Below are 19425 nucleotides of genomic sequence, written 5' to 3' on the forward strand. Positions count from 1 at the left end.
CTTACGGCACCCTCTGAGTGCTACCCCACCCTCTTGAGTTTCTGAGTTTGTAGGTTTGAGGTGGTAGCTGAGAAGGAGCATTTTTAGGAAGTTCCCAGGTACCGGACACTGCAGATAAGGAACCCCAATTTATGAACCACAGACTTAAACACACGCAGCCTATTCCATGGGGGGAGCGCAAAGTCTCAGGAACCTAAGTCTGGCAAGAGCATAGACACTGAATCCTAGAGCTTGACGGTGGCTTAGCGATCCTTCAGTTAAGCCCTGTTATTTTACAGCTAAGAACATGAAAGCCTGCAAACTTCAAATGATTTACTTAAAATACGAAGTTAGCCAGTCTTAAAGTCTGGTCTAGAACTTAGAATCTATTTCCAATAATTTCTGGAGGACAGCCAGCATCATAATAGACCATATTCTCAATAGACATATGGTGAAAAGATCACACACACATACACACACACACACTCTCAAACTTACTGAGTATGAAATGGTCTGGCTAAAAATTGCCATTCCTAAGCCCTCACGTAAAGGTTCTGACTTCACAGGTGGAGGAGAAGGCACTTATAGATGGCAACCCCATGGGATTCAAATGCAGGAGAACTGTTCTTCAGGAAACATTGGGTAATGCCAGTGTTTTAAGCCAAAGAACCTACACACTGCAAAGAACAGAATACCAAATGTCTTTGAATTTTTTCTTTCTTTTTTTTTTTTTTCAAAATACTTGCACAGATTATAACTCCCCCCATTCTCATATGAGGTGGATGAAGCAACAGCAATTCTTCCTTCTTGAACAAACTTTGGACAAGACTTCCCCTTCCTAGACCCTCCTTTTCTTCATCTGTTTAAGGGGTAAAAGTCTTTTCTAAAATATTTATTTATTTTGAGAGAGAGTGAGTTTGGGGGAAGGGGCAGAGGGAGAGAGAGAGAATTCAAGAGACTCCATGATGGGTGTGGAGCCTGACTCGGGGATCGATCTCACAACCCTGAGATCATGACCTGAGCCGAAATCAAGAGTTGGTTGCTTAACCCACTGAGCCACCCAAGGTGCCCCAATGCGTAAAAATATTACATCTGATCTCATACAACTGGTCTGAGGACAAAATGAGATAGGACCTATGAAAGCAAATTGCAAAGGGTAAAACATTATCTGGTTATTAGTTGTTAGCTTCATTACAGAGAAGCCTAAAGGGTAAGTTTTTGTTTTTTGTTTTTTGTTTTTAAATCAAGTCGGGTATCTGCAGATAAAAGATTCTTAATTGTAATATAGTTGGCTCATCTTGGCAGAAGCTTACTGATCAGTCAAAGGGTACCAGATGAGGCAACATCTCCATGAAATCACAAAATTTTACCCCAAGAAGCCCCAGGTTACCTGGCCCAGAATCTGCAGATTAACGTCAAAGCTGGAACAATTTTAAGTATAATATATGCAGGGCTAAATGGCTTTCTTGGAAAATATCTTGTCTAATCTCTGTCCCCAGGACATTTCCTGCCTCTCTTGACTCAAATTGGACTGGAAACCAGACAACCGCGACTCCCTGAGCTTTCTTTTCTTTTAGTAAAGCTGCAAAGATAATTTTTAAAGCAGAAAAATGAAAACTATCCATTTACCTCTACTCTGCCTTCACCGAGAAGAAGATCCCCAGGGTTGGATGAAGAAGACGCCAAAAAAGGAAGGGAGAGTGTTCCTATCCCAGCAGGATGTGTGGAGGAAGCTGTGCTGACTAAGGACAGCAAAGAAGCCATCTTGGTACAAAACATCCCCCCTACACAGGAGCTCTTTCAACAAAGAACACAAGAACCTTTTTCTCTTTGAGGGCCTGGCTCTTCTTTTTCTGCACGTAATTTTCATCAAAATTTGTGGAGCCAGAACATTCTGGCTTCATTGTTACTCTGCTGTTGCGCATCATGAGTAACTACTTTCTTCAACGGGCTGCCCAAGTGGTGACTCTACCCACAACTGGCACGAGATCATTCATTTGAGGAAAGGAAAATGAACCCTTTTAGGGAAAGAGCAGGCATCTCACTGGGAGCGACTGGTGCTCATCTCCAATGTGGTTACTCAAATTACAGAAGGCTCTTGGAGAACAACCGACCTCTTTTAGAAGAAGTGGTTTCAAACCATTCCATATGAAATGCCCAGACCTGATTACAGAGCTTTCTTGAAGCCGACATCTGAGACAGATTTAAAGCAAAGAGCAAAGGAACAAAAAATATTCCCCAGAAAATAAAACTGTTCATGTTGTCTTACCTCATTGTAGCCGGAGTAGCAAGACCTCCTGGGGCAGAAGGTACAGGAAGGAGCCTGGTTTCCACTGACCCCGTGAGACACGCCTGGAGCTCGTGCTCCTCAAAGGGCCTCCCTAGACACTAAGGATTCCCCCCAAAATTCAGAGACATGTGGGATATGTGGGTCCAGCTCACGCTCAGGTCTGAGGATAATCCTGTCTTGCCACATTTTCTTCAGTCCAAGGACATCCGCCTCTTCCCCCAAATCAGCCCTTTCTCTAGATGTCGTCTTTCTATCCACGACACCAGAATTCTCCCAAACTGGTCAATTTCAACATTCCATTTTCCAACCATCCTTCAAATACCCACCTTCCAACCTCACATCTAGGTTTCAGATGGCTTTTCTTTTCCTTCATAGTGTCTCTGGAAAGGATCTCTCCCAAGTACCTCGTTACACTAACGCATCAGAATTGATTCATTCGGTATTGTGCCCAAGCACTGGGCGAAGAGCTCCAAAGATAAGTAAGGAAAAGAAAGTCATTTAAAGTAAGTGTTCAAGACAAGAATAAAATCAGGACTTACACTATTGTCCCTACCTACAATGTCCCCTTTCTCTCTGATCTCAATCAAACTTTAAACACAAGTCAGGAGACATGATCGCCAAGAAGCCTGTTTTGAATCCAGTGTCAGCGGACTTTGGTGTCTCTCCAACGGACTTTCCGAAGTGCCTATCTTGATCCCTGCATGGACACTCCAAGGATAGATGTGTCTGGCCCCCAGCCAGACGGTGGGGATGTGAAGACACAGACGGGGTCACATTCATCTCTGCATTCCTAGCACTTAACACGGAGCTCAGGACACAGTTCCATTGCATGTTTTTGAAGCAATGAATGAAAATTAGAAGAGAAATCGCTGAAAGCTGGGGAATAGAGACAGAAGTATTCATTTCAGCTGGGGTAGTGGAGACGATTTTCTTGGAGGAGGTGGTATTTAACAAAGCACTGAAGCATGAACAGGATTTCTAGAATGTGGAAAGATCAAGGGCTTTGATCTTTGAGGGGCAGGGCTGGTACGCAGAGGATTATTTTTTAAGACTGAATGGATTCTCGGGGCGCCTGGGTGGCTCAGTGAGTTAAGCCGCTGCCTTCGGCTCAGGTCATGATCTCAGGGTCCTGGGATCGAGTCCCGCATCGGGCTCTCTGCTCAGCGGGGAGCCTGCTTCCTCCTCCCTCTCTCTCTCTGCCTGCTTCTCCATCTACTTGTGATTTATCTCTGTCAAATAAATAAATAAAATCTTTAAAAAAAAAAAAGTCTGAATGGATTCTCTCCACCTCTAATCTACTGCTTTTCTAAAAATCATCTTTCTTATACTCTACTCCATTTTTTCCCCTTCCTTACTGGTGGAGAACCTCCAGTGAGTCCTTTCTGTCTAACACAGTGCAATTCAAGCACATTAGCTTGCATTCAGGGCTCTTGCTGCCCTACACTTTTTTCTGCTCCTAACTTTGGTCCTCTGGCCACCTACTGTGTGCACACACGGGACCCGTCTGCAATCAGTCCCCTGTATCTTAATTTTGTCACCTCCTTGGCTGTCCCGATACTCCCCCCACTCAGCCTGCCCTTCTCCCACACTCAACAGCACTCTTCTTGCAAATCCTACGTCCTCCAGCAGCCCCACTTTGCCCCTGCAGACCACAGCACCCTCTTCCTCTAGGGAACTTGATCAAACTCTTCTTTTACCAATTCATCATACGCTATACTGTATGGTTTTCTAACTACAAGTCTGCTGTGCCCCTCTTAGGAGGACCCAGACAAGGGACTGCCAGTCTGAGATAAAGGATAGTATCCCCCCGTAACATGCTGTGTCTCAGACATTCTACTGGCTAAAAATTCTCACTGAATGGAATACTCCTCGAAGAATATATCGGGGGGTCTGTAATTCGGGCAGATATCTTCTTATTCAGCTACCCATGGATAGGGGGCTTACGACACAAAATTGAATTTCATGAGAATAAAATTCTAGTATTCATTTGTTACAGAATGACCAACTCCACCGCTGTTACAAAATAAGAACTTCGCACTTCTCTCTTTTGTTGATAAAATTACAGTCACAGTTCGTCCACACGAACTGTTCGTTACTTTGTCCACACGACCAAAGGAATGCCTTTTTTTTTTTTAATTCATACTGTGTGACTGGCCCTTTAAGACAGGTGCACCCTTCCCACCATTTTCGTGCCAGCCCTTGTGACTTCGGGGACCCTTCCCGCTCTTCAGCCCACCCCACCCCCAGGCTTTGCCCTGCATCAAACCACATCAATATACCAGTCTTAGACCTTAATCGTGAAAGACACCGAGGGGCACAGGGCTCGACACTTCGTCCCCCACAACAGGCCGCGGGGCATGGAGAATCCATCGCCTAACCTTTCCCAGCCTCTGTCCATCTGGGCCCCACTGTTGGATGTCCAAGCTTGACAGGGAATGCTTTCCAATGGGAAATTGCAGCAGCCCCCCCCCCATCCTTTTGGTCCCTATTGTATGTTCAGCTGCACTGGAACTAGCCGCTAATCAAAGCCAGAGCCTCTCATACACAAACAAACACAGCATTGTGGCCTCCCCCAGGGCTGGAACACAGCACTCCCACAAACAATTTAGTCAGGTGATAGCAGGCCGCAGGCCCAGAGGGAGCGTCTCCAGGACACCCTCTTGCCTGTGCTCCCAGGTCCCTTCCTCAGCACTAGCCCCTTAAACCACCATTCCAGACCAAGTGACTCTTGAGGAGACAATGGAAAATGAACCAATGCATGAAAATATGCAGCCAAAGAGGTCTAGCCTAATGGCAGAATTCTTTTATCGAGGGAGGGTATTCTCCCGATCAGAGGGAGGTAGATATAATTACACAGTGCAAGATCGTATTTCTGGGCCCTGGCCAGAGGAAAGAGGGAAATGTTGAACCAAAACCTCTTCAGGTACTCACGGGACCCTTGTCATGGAACAGGGGTGGAGAGTGGGGCAGCATGCGCTGAAGACCTTTGTGGTCAGAACTACGTGGACCACAATCTTAGTTCTACCTCTAGCTTGTGATCTCGGACAAATTACTTCACCATCCTAAGACTCAGTTTCCTCATCTATAAGAAGCAAAACAGTCTTTTTCCCCCAAGGCTTTTGGGAACATTTAATCTGGAACTGAATGTCAAGTTCCCGCCTTGTGTCCCACACAGAGAAAGCACCTGACAGACATTAGATGCATTCTTTGAGCCGGTGGGTGGTGCTCTGAAAGGAGAAAGGGGAGGAAATCACACAAAAAGCGAACAAGGTCTTAGCGTCTCCAAGCTGCTGATGATAAGGGACAAAGTCTGGCCCTGGAAAGTTCCTAGAAACAGCACCCCAGAGGTGCTGGCAGGTCCCGAACTTGACAGATCGCCATGTGTCCCCAGAGCACATCAAGGGACGCGAGGGATGCCAGTGGCCAGCGTGAAGCCTGGATACAAGAGGTCTTCAGAGAACAGCAGAAGGCAGGCCTCTGGGTGTCTGAACATCGATAACGGAAATATCCCTGAGGACGAAGAACCGAGTGGAGAAGAAAAGCTGGAGATGCCAAGGAAAGCGACTGCTCAGGTCACAGTTTGTGGCGAGGGCAGCCAAGTAATATTCAGTCTTGCCAGGGCTGGTGGAGGGAGCGCGTGGGGGGTAGAAACTAGGTAAAATGTTATCCTAATTCTATGCAGCAACAAATGTGAATTGAGCAGCTGGCTCTATGCCAGGGCATAGACCTGGGCAGCGACAAAGAGAAAGAACCAGAAATGATTACCCAGCAACAGAGTTTAGAAAGATGAGCTTCAGTGACAAGGCGCGTGACCACTGAAACTCAGACCTAATGCAAAGATTTCCGTTAAATACGAAGGACCAACAATCCAAAATGATTGAACAACTGAAGCATCTTCAAAGGCGTCTGGGGGGCTCGGTCGGGGAAGCATCCGACTTTTGATTTCAGCTCAGGCCACCATCTCAGGGTTGCGAGATCGAGCCCCGAGTCAGGCTCCACGCCCAGCAAGCAGTCTGCTTGGGATTCTCTCTCCCCCTCCCCCTCTGTCCCCAGCTCCCCACTCGTGTGTGCCTGCACAAACGCTCTCTCTATAAAATAATAAGTTAAAGCTTTAAAAAAAAATGGAAGCCTCTTCCTATGGAGATCTACAAACAGAACCAGTATCGGATGTTAGCTAGAGGAATGTGTCCTAATATCTACAGATTTGCTTCAAGAATCGCCAGTCATTAGTGGTGTCCCTGATCCTTGCTAGCATGTACCTCAAGTGTCCCTCAGTTTAGCTGGTGCTCCTGGGGGGACGCATTCACCCTTATTTCAGTAAAAGTCAATCTCATCTAATAAGCCACAGTCCCGGAGTTGCTCCCTTTGCGTCCACTGGGAGAATGTGGTCGCTTGCTCCTTAAAGCCTTACTAACTGGTCTGCACTTGACCGCCCCTGCTGTTACCTCCTCCAGCCCCCAGCTTCCCCGCCTCCCGTCATCCCAACCTCACTGCGGCATCCTGAGTCCTAACAGAGACAAATATTTAACACTCTCAAGGGACAGAGCGTGTGATTTTGCTCAAAATGCACCAAGAATAGAGATAAGCAATTGCTTATCACACTAGATAAGCCAAGAAATCCACTCCCCTTTGAGAAAAACAGCCTCTGGTACTTAAGCTGATCTTCTCCACCTAAGATTATATTTAAAATCCAGTACAAAGAGAAGTTACACTTTCCCCTGATTCTGCACTGGTTTTCAACTATTGCTCAAGTTCTAGTGCATGATAAGAGACCCGGCCACGCCTCCGCGTGGACTTGGAAATCAGATAAGGAAGAGGTCAGTTGGAGGAAAGACGACGACAAGGGGATAACAATTTGTTCTGCAACATAAAATTGGACTTTTTAATAGGCGGGGCCAAGCCTAAACGTTTTTCCGATTTAAACAAGATGCTTCACATTACATCTTACAGCTGGTGATGAAAGGTAAGGGACAAAACCCACCCAGGAAGCTCATGGCGTGTGTGCAGCCAAGCCCTGGGTCTGGAGGATTCTGTTGCTCCAGGACATGAAAGGGAGCCTCCCTGGCTCTTCCTTGATCCCTTTTCTTGACAGCAACCCCCCCTGTGCTCCCCACAGGGTGGAGAAGACACAGATGTAAACAGTGGGCTAGAGGACGTGTGCCTTTATGGAAGAGTGGGCTCAGCGACCAAATGGACTACCTTACGGTCTTGTACCCAAGATCGCTCAGGTCCTATTTGAGGCACTGGCATGGCTGCTACTGTTTGGTCTTCAAGAGCTTCCTCTGAGAAGAACAAGGAGGGACCAGGATTGCTGCCCAGAGCCTGACTGACTTATGGCGTCGTTATATGTAGAGGCATCCAGAGCCCGGGAGACTAGGACAGCAAACAAGACCAGTCTAGCCCAGAGAAGTCTCCTCATAAACCCCGCCAAAGCCAGTGGGCTCACTGGTGCCTCCACAGTGGAGGAAACCTCAACTCTGATAGAATTTTCTGGGAGGCCTGAAGTTCCTTTCCCCAGGCACAGGGCTTCCAACTATCAGGCTTGGGGATATTTTCCCTAAGATCTCAAAATCAAGTCCACTTCCATTTCTTTTGTCTGTTGGTTCTGCTGCCTTTGACGTTAACCGCTGTCATTTTAACTTCCTGCAAGAGCACATCAGTGGACAAAACGTTAGACACCAGAGTAAGGCTGATTTTGGAAACGCGGATCTATTTTGAGAGAAACTGGTTAGAAATCCACCTCTACCCACTTACTCCTGCTGAATTGCTTCTGATCTGTTTCTCCAAACCAAATTCATTTATGACAGCCTTGAAGTTGCATCTCCAAATTCCCAGATATCACATATCAGAGGGCAAACTCTGTGATCCCCAACTGTCAGACTAAAACCTCTATTTAAAAAGGGCTAAAAATCATTTCGGGCTCAAGTTGGTGGGACTCCCAGTACTGGCAGAGACAATCAAAGCGTGTAACTGTTGCCTGTCCTCTCCAATCAGCGATGCGGTTGTCCAACGCAAATTTGATCGGACTCCTTTAAACTTGAGCCCATTTGTACATTAGTTATTCCAAATAACAACAGAGCAAATAAACAACTCCCCTTTGGGTGCCAATGCATCAGAGAGCCACAGGCTTCAAAAGGTTTGCTGCCCCTGCAGGTTACCCACACGCAGGGCTCTGGGTCCAGCCCCTCAGCCCCAGAGCAGTCTGGAAGGCCCCTAGCCTCCTGGGAGCTGCTACAGGGTTAGATGGGTCCTGGCAGCTGTGGCTTCCCTGGGGAGACTTTATCCCCCTCCCCACCCCTATATGTATCTGGAAGGGTCCTCGGGGTCAGAATGAAAGACACTGTTTACTCAGCCTGACCTTTAATTGGCACACACGAAACACACGAAGTTCCACGGAATTAAGTGTTCTCATCTAAACAGTACATCCTTTGCTGGGACAAAGACTTCTTTTGTTTGTTTGCTTCAAGGCATTATGTTTGTTTGCTTTCATTTTTCTACTTCCAACTTTATTAGGAGAGTCTGTAATAGTAATGGACTAGGCTTTTTTTTTTTTTTTTAAAGTCTGAAACATTGTATATCAAAATCTTTTTTTTTTAATTTTTAATTTTTTATAAACATATATTTTTATCCCCAGGGGTACAGGTCTGTGAATCGCCAGGTTTACACACTTCACAGCCCTCACCAAAGCACATACCCTCCCCAATTGGACTAGGCTTTTTTTAATGACTCAGATTCCCCCATGTCAAGCTAAGTACACTGAATTTCCATCTTAATTGGCCTCATTCATAAAAACAAATGCACAGGAATGTGTGTAAAGCTATTAAAAGTAGAGCATGCATTAATTGTAATGTTGATTTGTAAAAGACAGGCAATTATTCATTCAACTATTTCTTACAGTTCCATCAGCAGATCTGAAAGCTGTGGATGTGTATCAGAGTGTTAATAGCAGCATCTATTTGGAGCAAGACTCGAAGGGAGTTTTTCTTCTTTATAGTTTTTAAAATTTTGAGCATCTTAAGCCATAAAGATATATTTTTCTAGAATGAGGAAAAAATGATTTTTTTTAGGTATGTATTTCTCTTTTTCTAATAACAAATATAATAATGAAAAACTTCATTTTTTTCCCCATGATTAAAGTGAAGCCACCTTTTCACAAGTCTGACATGCACGGTGCTCTGAGATTCTGAATACCGCCAAAGACACTGAACTTAATAGTTAAATGGATGCTGTAAATTTAAAGTGTGCATAGGAAGACAGGCTCTTTTTTCAAAATTTAAGTACCTAAATCTATTACAATAATCTAATCAACTACCTGTTTTCCTTCCTAGAACAGTTGAGTTTTCCTCAGTTACATGCCTTGGACCATACCTACAGAAATACTGCAATATATTGCACAAGAAGGTAATATTTTTTCTTTCTTTCTTCTTCTTCTTTTTTTTTTTTTTTTTTTTTGGTAGAAAATACCTTTTGAACAACAACACTGACCCTTGCCTAAAATTCCCCAAAGCTACTTTGAAGCCACTTTGGGCTTACCATGGGCGCCCCACAGGACCTCCTGGCACGTGCCCACTAAAACCCCTCCAGTGTTCTTAGGATCCAACAGGAAGACCACGATCTGTCAAAACCTCAGGGATAACCCTTGGCTATTATGGGCAAGACTCCCAGGGTGAGGTTTAGAAAAAGCTGAATTATTAGCAAAGAAGTAAGGCCAGGATGAAAACACTGTTCTAAAATTGTGTGTGGTCTCCCCTTGTTTGAGCTTGAGTGAAGATTTTGTTACCCAAGAACGGTACTGGGATATGTTCCTTATTGCCAAAACCTGGCTCTGCGGCAAGAATCTCCAGAGGCCCAGGGTCTTCCCAGAAGTCACCAAGATGGAGGACACTTGCTCGACTTCCGTTACAGTACGGAAGGGACAATCAAAGAGAATCTTACTCAAAACCTAAAGAAGAGAATATTCTAGCACAAAGAAAACAAACGATATGATATCCTTTTCATATGAAGAAGGAAGTTTCCTAAACACTTCTCACTCACTCGCTTTTAAGACAAATTAAGGCATGAATCACTTCTCCCTTCTCCAGGGAAAACACTGGAAGGAGACACTGGTACACGCGGGGCAGGGGGCCTCTTACTCTAAGCGTCTTCAGTTGAGCCAAGCAGGAAATCAGATGGTGATTGCAAATTTCTTTTATGAAAAACCAAACACTGTAAATATTTGGACATGAAGTATGGGCATGTGCTGTTTTTGTGCACAGCAAGAAGGGTTATTGCCCAGGACTCTCAATGTTTGTATTAAGCTATGAAAGGTCATGCCTGGAGAGTTCTGGTCCTTCTCCCATTCTCTCAAGTTCATGGATCCCAATCCTGGGGGCTGGCTGCAGGCCAGCAGCCGGGCTATCACTGTGGGAGAGGTCTGCCCGGCGCCTGCTAAACCACAGCCTGCGTTGCCCGGAGACCTCCAGGGGACAGAAACGCCCGTGACAGCGTAAGGAGCACCTGCTACGGAGTAAGCGCAGTGTCGCTCTTCAGTCGCAAAGACCTAAATTTAGCGAGCATAACTGACTGAACAATTTGGCATGTCCTCCTGACAACTCTCAGGAAGAACTATAATACAATATTTAGTAAAAGAATGCAAAACCATTTTCATTTAGCCTTTTTTTAGGATTGTCTTCTTGCTTCCTCCCCATCCCCCAGCTCTGTCTCAGATTTTCATATTTTCACACCCTTCACACATCTCCTGTGCACTTTGTCCAGTCAAGCCGACCTTTGGGTACCTTTAGCGATCTCTAGGCATCCTCGGAAAATGACAGCGACAAGCAGCAGAATCGGGGAAGGAGAAGTGGTTCCGCAGATTTTATTACGAGCCGCTCACACGCAGCCTACAACTTTACAGTTTATAAACATCAGACTGTCACGATGTACCTTCATCACTGAAGGCAAAAGCAAGGGACGCCATCCCCAGCCTCCCTGCCATCTGACAGCCAAGATCCCCTGAGGCTTCGGGAGGGTAGGTGACACATGCCCCGTCCCTACCAAATGTCAGGCAGAGCTGCAGGGAAACCATCAGGTTTCTGCAGCTTCATGGGGACTCCCACCCAGAGCTGATGCTTCCTTGGTGGCGGCCGAAATCACGGAGAATGTGTTTACAGGCATCCCCAGCGCCAGCAGTGGGATGGCTGCACTGGACTGAGGGGCCCTGAATGCCCAGTGATCTCCTGGAGGCCACAAGGAAGGCCAAAGTCAGCAGCCCGATTTGGAGACCTCAGGCCTTAAGCACGACCACAGGTTGCATGTTCCTTTTCAGGGAAAGGGAATTGGGGAGCTGTCTTTACAGAGAATGATCTGAGAGTGCAAGGCACAGTGGAAGGGTCTCACCCAGGTCTCACCTGTCTGCCTGGCTGAGACGCCACCTCGGCCTGAGAAATAAAAGTGATGGGGAGCGTCATGTCACCGGGCAGGGTCACTGAGCCCCCGGAATTAGCGCCTTCATTGTCTTCATCCAACACCCCCTACCCATCAGACTCTGGGTTCAGTCCTTCATGTTCATTTTCTAGATTAATAGTCATGTCAATACTACAAGGGAGGTATTCATGTTCTCAGTAAAATGAGAGGTCAGGCCATTGAAGAAAAACCATGATATCTGCTGACGGTCACAGAGCTAGCAGTAAGTAGAACTGTGGTTTCTACCTTGGTTTCCTTGACCTTGGAGCTCAAATATGGGCCTGTTAGGGCTAATATGCCTACTTTGTCCCCTATACCCAGGTGGCCTGTCACATGTCTGCGTTCCTTGATTCCACCTCTCAAGTCAGAATCTGTAGGGCTGGGCCCCCGGCACCCGGAAGCTAAGACATGATTCTAGTTATTTCCATAAACAGAAGACAGGGAACCGCTACCCCAGGTTATTTAGCCTCTTATCATATATACCTTAGAGTTTAGGTTTGATATAAGAGGCAACTGGGGCATAAAAATTAATTAGTCAAAGGATGAAATGGCATTATGATATAGAGAAGAAAATATCCAAACTAGGTATTTTAAAAATTTTATTTTTATTTGTTTAAAGATTAATTTATTTGTCAGAGAGAGAGAGAGAGAGACAGCGAGCACAAGCAGGGGGAGCAGTGGGCAGAGGGAGAGAGAGAAGCAGGCTTCACGCTGAGCATGGAATATGTCTTGGGGCTTGGTCCCAGGACTCTGGGACCATGACCTGAGCCGAAGGCAGATGCTTAACTGACTGAGCCCACCAGGCACCGCAAAAGCTTTGTTTTAATACTTTCATGGCACTTACTGGGGTCATCTTAACCTCTCTAAGCTTAGCTATATCAGTGTAAAGAAAAAAAAAAATCCTGCTCTAAGTGGAATTGTTATAAAAATATTTAAAAAAATGTAAAAAGTTCTGAAAAGCAAATGTTCTATAGCTGCATTGGAGTTACGATGAAAAGAAGGCTTTTAGTGAGCAGTCTTGTAGCTTTGAATTATACGGTCTCTTAAAGAAGAAGGAAGTCAGATTTCTCTCTCCATTATGGAGGCAACCATGAATCAGAGACCTTGCAAGTTCTGGGCATGAAGTGGACAAGGAGGAGTATGATTAGAAGACAGGCCAGAGACCTGACAGGCTTAGATGACCTGTGAAATGACAGAGGTGAAGAAATGAGAGATGGATAGGCTTCCTTATAGAGGTTCAAGGCTGAGAATGGGGGTGCTCAGATTTAAATCAGAAATTGGCACCAGGTGATGTTTAGAGGAATTACATATAAAGGACGTATCATCAAGGTCTTTGGGGCATGAGAGGCAGAGAGAATGGTAGTCAGAGGCATTTATTTTTTTCACTCATTTGCCAGACATTATTGGTCATTTTCAGAGGTCTGGAGCTTGATAGTCTAGGGTTCTTGAGATGAATGAGACAGAGCCCCTGCCTTTCTGGATGCACGGTGTGGGTGGGATGGAGCTCCTGAGAATGGTGAGTAACTATGACGGGGAAAGATGAGCTTTTCCAGAGTCAACCCTGCTGGGAAAGGCAAGAGTTAAAGTCACTTGGATGGGCTGATGGAGAGGGGGAGGAGAAAAGAGCAGGGCAGAATCAGAGCGCCACCTAGAGGACAGATTTGCCTGGGAAACGCCCCCCCCCTCTGGTGCCTTCAACCTACTCACTCAGTTTCATCCAAATTCCACAGCTGACATGGAGGATTTGCTTTCTTTTCCTCCGTGCATAGCAGTCCCCTGAAGGACAGTCAAAATCTCATGTCTGGTATATCTTTTCCTGAAGAATCCATCTATGGTGATGTGTCAAGTCTTTAATATTACATTTATTCTAAATAACCCGGAGGGAATTCTAAGATGTCACTTTCAGTCATTTCCTGTGTGCCCCACGACATGTGCCCCATGAAATGAAAACACAAAGGAACCCAGAGTCAACTTCTCTTCCAGAATAAATGGCAATAAAATAACCAAAAGACAGTGATAATTTTGAAATAAATATGATCACCTTCTCCGTTTAACCTTTTTGAGTTAAACTTCCTTTTTTCTCATAAAAAATTTTTTAATCACTTTTTTGCTGGAACTGCTTAGGGCAAAAACTTGGTATGTACATATCTTGCTGTAACTCGTGTTGTAGTTATTTTAATGTACTCGCACATACACTGAGTAGCCCATAAGCTATTTGAAGGCCTATTTATTTTTGTATTCCCTATCACACTACCTGACAAGTAATGGGTCAGTCATTATGTGTAGAAGTCTGTTGGGATTAAGAATAAAATAACAAGAAGTCCTCTGCTTTAGTCTCCTTCCCCAACTAGGATTGCCTTTAGTATTCATTTAAAAAAAAAAAAAAATTTTTTTTTTTTTAAGTGTGACACCAAAATGCAACCGAGAATGGAGAGATTTGAGAACTCTCTCATGAAGACTGGAGTAGAAACCCAAAGTGTCATGATCAATACTGAAGCATATGGAGAGAGAGGGAGGGGCGGGGGGGGGGGTGAGATCTGAGTATTTAGAAATGAATGTCCACATGTGGAGGTCGAGGAGAAAAGAAGAAAAAAAATGCTGAGGAGTGGCCAAGGAAGTTGGAAAAAATTAATATGTCAGGGAGGCTGCAGTAAAAGATAATCAGATAATCATAAGAAACCAGTGTTGGCAAACGATGCTGTTGCATATTAAGGGAAAGGAAGAAATGTAAAAAGTCATTTGTTTGATGAAATGACCTGTGACTTTTCAAGTGTTTTTTTTCCAGAGATGGGGGGCAGGGCTATAAATGGATTTTCATGGTCTGGCATCTCTTTTAAATATATTTGTAATAAAGGATTTCACAAGTTAGCACCATTTCCATATACAAACGGAACTGTGGGACTGTAAGCCTTAGAGAAAAGAAACTTTTTTATTTCTTGAGTATATCACATCGCCTACCTCAGTATTAGGCATCTAGCATACATATAATAAAAACTGCTTATTATGGTTGAACTGACTCACCAGAGGAGCAAGAAATCTTCTCCTGCGGAGGCGGGATGGGGAGGATGCAGGTGAGTAATCCCGGCTCCACTCAAGTTCAGGAACTAAGAGGAGAATGAAGTCAACACTGCTCTCAGTGACGGAAGCATAAACTGATCCTGGCCGGGGTCTTAGTCAGAGGGAAACAATCCAGAAAACAGGTTTGAATGAACCAGGCCAGAAAAATGTGAAAATCGTAGCTAGAAAGGTCCAGCTTTCCAAGTATCCCAGGATATGGGCGACCCTTCCGGATACATACATACGTGAAGGCGTATTTGCCACCCTAGATACAGGGAAGAAATTGGGCAAGACATCGTGGGACTTGTTAAATGGGAAATGATGGCACTGGATGAACAGAAGGGAGCTTCGAGAATGACAGCAGAGGAGGGGGATGGGGAAGTGCTAAAGCTAGAAGAAGTGAAAACAAAAGGTTAGGAATACAGCATGCTATTTGCCTTGTCAGTGACATTTTGGTTGTCGAATGGTTCTTAGAATTAAGAGCGTAGGGTCAGTGTCAGTTACCATGACTCAACGTCTTTCAAGATTCATATACTTTTTTTTTTCAACTAAGGATGATGCTTAGGAATCTAAGAATTCTGCTTTTAGGAGACACATTATGATGGGTTTTTTCTTTTCTTTTCTTTCTTTTTTTGGAAATGGCACTTTACCTAAACCTACTGTGAAGAAATGGCTAACAAACAAATCCCAGTAGAAGAAATTAAAATTTTATTTCTCCAACTGTCTCAAGCACCAACTGTTGACTGTATTCTTTGCCTGAGCTTAAGAAATAGGGATTTGTGGTGAATGTGATCTACATAATCGAATCCACAATGTTACCATAAACACAATGCCCTCCGATAATGTCATGGTATAGCTACTCTTTTAAACCACAGACATTTTAACCTCTCTCTCTTTTTTTTTAACCAAATACTAAAACAGCACGGAACAAAAGGCTTGTTATATTTGACAACCTAGAAAGATCATGAGACCCGGAGAACTCTGCCACATACAAGACTGGCATGAAGTGTGTGGAAAAATGGCTCGATGGATGGAAACTTACATTGGCCATAAATATCAGGGATGAAGAACAACTTTCCAAAGTCAGGCTGTGGCCCAAATCCCACTCCAGCCAGTTGGCTCTGGATGGAAAAAAGTCGGCCCAGCTCATAAAGAGAAGATCCATATCTGAATATTATTTTACCACAGAGCAAAGGCATGGCCTTGTGCCAAGAGGAGACAGAAGTTCTGATTATTCATGAGAACGGCAGCCTTCACCGTTTGAAGAAGCCCCATTCAGCATCCAGGCAATGGAAGGGCACAGTTGGGAAGCCTGGACTCCCCCCAGAGCCCCACAATAAGCCATACCTTAAACTAGACTCAATGCCCTCCGGTGTATACCACGCTTGTTCTCGGGTTGCCCTGGGTACTCTCAGTTTAAACATTACCTTCCGTAGGGAAGTCAAGGACCGTTCCCCATATACCGACGCCACCATATTAACAGCAGGAGTGGAGAACTTGAATGTATATTCTGAATTCTAATTTCTGGTATTTGCGATCTGCCATTAGCTAACCACACACACCATTTTGAGTAAGCCAACTTAACTCAGTCTCCTGGGAAAATTTTGAAGAGTAATAATTAAAAAAAAAAATAAACCACATATGAAAAAGAGAATCAGAATCCACATGAGAGGTCATTTAAATGAGAAAGTGAGAGTATCTTCAAAGGGGGGGGAAGCATTTAAACCTAAAATATTTCATTTCTAAGATGGATCTTATTGATAAAAGCGATTAAACTACTTGTGGACCTTATTTCTCTCAGGTTATTTCTAATGATCAAGTTCTGTGAAAATTCAACAAGGCCACTGGCTTTTTTTTACTAGAGTAAAAAAAAAAAAGTGCACTGAAGCTCTCAATAAATTGGCAAATTTATTACTCCAAATATCTTGGAAAGAGGTCTAGGAAACCACAGAACTATGTATTATTATATAATCTATATTATACTCTGTATACTATTAAATTAACCTCAATCTCTATAATACCTCATTTAAACATCAGGTGATTCAAGTTATATATTAACAGGATGATAATTGGGGATTAACACAACTCTGGCTTGGAAAATACAATGTGAGGGGCGCCTGCCTGGCTCAGCTGGTTCAGGGACCCCACTTGGTTTCAGCTCAGGTCCTGATCTCAGGATCCTGGAAATGAACCTGGCATGGGACTCTATGGTCCCTGCGGAGTCTGCTTAAGACTCTCCCTCTGCCCCTTGCATGCACTTGCTCTCTCTCAAATAAATAAATAAATCTTAAAAAAAGGAAGTAAAAGAGAGAAAAAAAACAATGCAGTTGCATCCACGCGTGACCAGCAGAGAGAGCGCCTACTGTGGTCCTGGATGGCTTCAGGTGGGCACGCCTCACAGATCTCACTTGTGGGAAGAAAACTGTCCCCAAGGGTGTCTGGGAACAGAAGGGGGTCGGGGGAGATCACCTTCGGAAGACGTAAAGCACAATTAGAGAACTCCCAGCACAAAAGTTTCTTAAGCACAGGGTAATGGAAGGAGGTGTTTTTTTGTTTTGTTTTTAAATAAAATAAAATTTAAAAATTGCATCCTATAGTTTCAGTGAGTGCAAGTCTCACCACTCTGAAGGCACACACAGCCCCAAAGAGGACGAGAGCTAATACCCGCTCTAATTTCCTTTGAATCTAACTGGGCTGTGCGTACTTTTTTTTTTTTTTTTTTTTCTGTGCGTGCTTTTTAATCATTTGGTCTTTAAAGTGCATCATTTACTTAAAAGGGCATATAATGAAGATGGAAAATGCATGCTTTATTTTGTGCTGGGAGACACGTCTTTTGTTTCACTATCAATACCTTGAAATATCTCCACGTATCAATTAGTCCGCAGCGATCGCCGGGCTGAATGGGCTCTACTGTTTCATCAAACTTCACATTTGCCCGGGACCATGAAACTGCTTCCTGATGTTCTTAGTCCCAGAGCCCTGCTTGGTGACTAGCATCTCAGTCCTCTCCCAGGCCCGTGGCTCCCACACAGGCGCACGCGGGCACACACCACCGTTCCCAAGCGGCTACAGCAACCAGCCCACCGAGAGGAAAGATGCTAAAAAGAAACTTCGAGGTCCCGCCCATAGTTCACTTTCCCTCGGCGGCCACCTCTCCCCCTCCCCCCATGCCACTCCTATTTTTATTTATTTATTTATTTTCAGTGTATCCCCAAACTTAGAAAGCAGCTGTTAACAGAGAAAAAGAGTTAACAGCCAAGTGTGTATCAGCGAGAGGTGTGTGTTCTGCGTGTTTTTGTTAAGGAGAAAGAGGTATGTGTGTGTGTTCAGGACGGGAAGTTTTAGGTTTCGTATGGGAACCAAGGAAGGAGGTGGGTATATTCCTTGCTTTAAAAACGCTCGTTGCTTAGAAACATCAACTCGGAAACGACGACTCGGGCAACTTCGTAATGAACACACCCCACCTTTCTGTGCGGGAGCCTCAGAGTTCAAGGGCCTGTGTCCGGGGCGGTGGTTCAAGTCCGCATTCAAACGAGATGGGTTTCAGGTGTGTCTTTCTAAACTTTGGATGTGACCCTTTCCGGAGCCCCTCCCGGGCTGGCGGGCAGGACGAGGAGTGTCCCCGCTCGGTGAGGGCTTCTGGAGGTCCCCCGGCCCCGGGAGGCGCAGCCCCCGCCGCCCCCGCCCCCGGGCACCGCACCCACAAAAGCCAGCGGACGGGCGGCCGCCCGCAAGCCCAGGTGCAGGCGGAGGCGCGGAGAAAGGACGCGAAGCCGAGCCCCGCTTGCCGGGGCGCCTCCGGGCCTCTGGCTTCCCCCCCAGACGCGGACACACCTCCTACGGCAGGGCCTCCGGAGCGCGCAGCCCCGGCGTGGACCCCGCGGGCCGCTGGCACGCGGCGCGGAGGCGCGCAGGGCATGGCCCCCGCTGCTCTCCCCCGCTCACCTACCCGCACCCCGAGTCCCGCACCCGACTCTCCCCCGCCCCCGCCTCCGCGCCGCCCCCCCATGCCTCCGTTGGCCCCCGCAGCGAATCCGTTTCGCGGGCAGCCCGCTCCCACTCGCAGCGCCATCCTCGGCTGCCCCCGGGCCGGTGGGCGAGGGTCAGGGAAAGTGGCCCCGGGGCGGCGGCGGAGCGGCGCGCCGCTTCCCACTTACTTGGAGTTGCAAACGCCGCGCGCGCTCCGGCTGCCTTTGTTGAACGCGGCGAGGCTGTGCGCTCGGTCGGGTGCCGGTGGCCGCTGCCCGCGCGCGCCTGCTGCGCCCTCCGTCCGCGAGCGCGCCTCCCCGGGCTCCCGCTCCCCTGTCCCCGCTCCGGCTGGGGCTCCGCGCGGCGGCTCGGTCGGCGGGCTGTGGGACGGGCGGGCGGGGAGCCTGCTCCAGCCTGGGCCTGCGCAGCGCCCGGCCGGGGAGGGAACGGAAGGGAAATGGAGAAGGGGAGGGATGAGCGGAGCGGGCAGGGCGAGGACGCGGGGCTGGGCGAGGGAGGGAGCGCGCCTTTCCCTCGCGAGCTGATTGGGAAGCTCATTAAAGGCTGGAGTCTCCAGGGCCGCTCTCCCCGCAGGAGCCAGCACGCGGGTTTGAACCAAGAGGCCGGGAGAGGAGACACCGTGTTTTGTTTGGAGCAGGGACCCGCACCACCTTTCTTTTCCTAACTTG

The 19425-nt window shown here is 46.3% G+C and overlaps 1 protein-coding gene across 2 annotated transcripts in view; it reads right to left on the reverse strand.

Moving 5' to 3' along the window:
• PTN (pleiotrophin) overlaps nt 1-19193 on the reverse strand; it is a 100968-nt gene extending 81775 nt beyond the window's left edge. Inside the window, exon 1 of one of the 2 annotated variants that reach the window (XM_004741693.3) lies at nt 18925-19193. The gene's annotated coding sequence lies outside the window, so the exon portion shown is untranslated. The remainder of the gene's footprint in view (nt 1-18924) is intronic. The other variant, XM_004741692.3, reaches the window with a different exon arrangement.
• Between the last annotated feature and the right edge of the window lie 232 nt (nt 19194-19425).

The sequence above is a fragment of the Mustela putorius genome, unplaced genomic scaffold (genome assembly GCF_011764305.1).
Source record: "Mustela putorius furo isolate JIRA1106 unplaced genomic scaffold, ASM1176430v1.1 tig00003845_pilon_pilon_pilon, whole genome shotgun sequence".
Lineage (NCBI taxonomy): Eukaryota > Metazoa > Chordata > Mammalia > Carnivora > Mustelidae > Mustela > Mustela putorius.